This window comes from Cupressus sempervirens, chromosome 10 (genome assembly GCF_028749045.1).
Source record: "Cupressus sempervirens isolate cs-2001-9-10 chromosome 10, ASM2874904v1, whole genome shotgun sequence".
NCBI lineage: Eukaryota > Viridiplantae > Streptophyta > Pinopsida > Cupressales > Cupressaceae > Cupressus > Cupressus sempervirens.
Window position 1 is genome coordinate 819,666,488 of NC_143127.1, and position 2,538 is coordinate 819,669,025.

Consider the following 2,538-nt stretch of genomic DNA (forward strand, 5'->3'; position numbering starts at 1 on the left):
TTTCTTGATGCTTCAATGGCTTTCCAAAGATCAAATCTGATAATATCCCAACATTTTTGGTAGAAGAAAGCTTGGAATCCATCTAGACTTAGAGATTTGTCAAGGTTCATCTTGAATAACATAGACCTAACTTCTTCTAGAGATATGAGTGTATTTAATGCTTTATTATCTTCTATAGTAACCACTTTTGGTATAGCTTCAAGCATTTTTTCTTGAGCCATCATATTCAAACTATCAAAATTATTTAATAAATTATTGAGATGACCTACAAAAATCTTTGCTACATTGTCAGGATTTTCAATGATAGTACTTGACGAGTCTTTGATTTTTATAATTTTTCTTTTCGCTCTATTGTGCAAGGTGTTGTTATGATTTTTTTTTGTATTATAGTCTCCTTCTCCTATCCATTTTTCTCTTGATTTTTGTTTCCATAAGACTTCTTCCTTTGCTAGAATTGTTTCCTTCCTAGTGAGTAGTTCTTTTTCTAGAAAAAAGTTCTCATTATTCATACCTTCTTTAATTACTTCTATGTTTAAATTTTTAAAGCTTTTTTTGATGTCTATTTTTTCTTTAAATATATTATTGAATTGTTCTTTATTCCACTATAGGATATTTTCTTTAATCATTTCCATCTTAGAAACAAATATATACATTTTGGAATCTTTAAAATTGCCTTGATTCCACCATTCTCTAATAAGCTCCATAAAAATTTTGTCTAAAAACCACTTTTTCACACTTAAAAGGATTTATGATAGGTTTAGAAGGTTCAATAAATTCAATTCTATTAGGATAGTTGTCCAATCCTACTATAGGTAGAATTGAGGATTGGATATCTAAATTCATTTCACTTAGTTCTCCTTTGAGAAAGAATATATCTAGTTTCTAAGTGATAAAAGAGAAGTATTTCCTTCTATTATTCCATGTGCACTTACCATTATTAATAGGAATATTGATTAGGTTGTTAAGATCTATCCATTTTTTTAATTCCATAGATGCTTGGGAAATTTGTTGGATGTCTTCAAATTTTTCATCTATATTCATGATGGTATTAAATTCCCCGCCTACAAGAATGAGTTCATTATTGTGATTTTTAATAAATAGACTAATTTCTTCCCATAAAATTTTTGATCTATGTTATGGATCTGTCCACAAATGTTTATTAAAATTAGTTGTAGGTTAGTCTTTATGTTTTTAAATTTTGTTACTCATTCATAAATTATTTGATTATAGTACATTTAGAGTTACTTTCCTAGGGTTCCAAATTATTCCTAATCCTCCTCAGGCTCCTCTAGATTCATGTAAGTTAATGTTCCAATTGCTTAATTTCTTTTCTAGCTTAATTCCTTCTTCCTTATTCAGTTTTCTTTCTTCTAACATAATAATTTTAGAATCAAATTGTTTTAGGTTTTTCTTTAGTAAGAATTTATTGCTAGGTGCATTTAAGCCCCTAGCATTCTAGGTAGTGATCTTCATGATGCCTTGGGAAGGTTCTTCCCCTTCCCTAGATTAAGAAACTGACTAGTCTTTTGTTGTTCTTTTGCCTGCCCATTTTCTTCTCTAAGTTCTTTAAGAGAATTTCTTCCTCTTTTAGCTTTCAATCTACCACATTTAGGATAATTTATCCCTTCTTGATTCATCAAAATACCCAATTGCTCTATGTTCTCCTATGCATTTAAGGCACTTTCAAATTGTTTTCCTTCTTTCTCATCTTTTTCTTCATTTTCTAATTCTCTCATTACATGTTTTGTAAGGATTGTCTGACCATCTATATGTCTATTATCTGTTAAAACTAGTATACTCCATGTTCTATGCACATCAGTGCCATCTCCTTGTCCTATTATTGTTTTAGATTCAGTTGTCTATAAAGCTTTACTTCTCTTATCTTCATCCTCAATGATTAACATATTTCTTCTTAAATCTTCAAAGGTGTAGTTATCTCTACCTAGTTTCAAAATTTGTTGCATTAGTTCCTCTTTCCATAAGTCACTTCTTTTATCAATATTGTCGAAGTTAAATACTTGGATCAATTCATCAGTTAATAGTTCCAAATTCTCTCTTTGCCTCATCTGAAATTAATATTTCCAAATCTTCATCCTTTGAGGTATCATTATTCAAGAAGTCATGAAAATCTTGTCTTAAAATTCCTTTGATCTTACTTTGATCCTTCTCCCTTGCATTGTACTCAATGAGGTTATAAATAGGTGATTATTGTGTTGTAGTAGGTGTCTTCCAAAACTTGGTGAATAGATTTATTACCTCTTTTTTGGGATCTATGATCTCCTTCATAGGCTCTTCTTTCTATTGCTGCAAAGTATCTATTGTTTCTTTTATACACTTAGCCTTACTTCACTTTGGAGATACATAAGAGAAAAGATGTTTCTTTTTCTATTTCTTCAAGACTACTATTAGTATTATTCAAGAGCTTTTTGTCTTGAGACCAAGATTCCTTTTCTAGCAATTTTCCTTTCCCACTAATTTATTTTGTATTCTTAGTTTTCTATGCTTTATTTAGTTTCTTGTTTAGCCTTTTGCTACTAA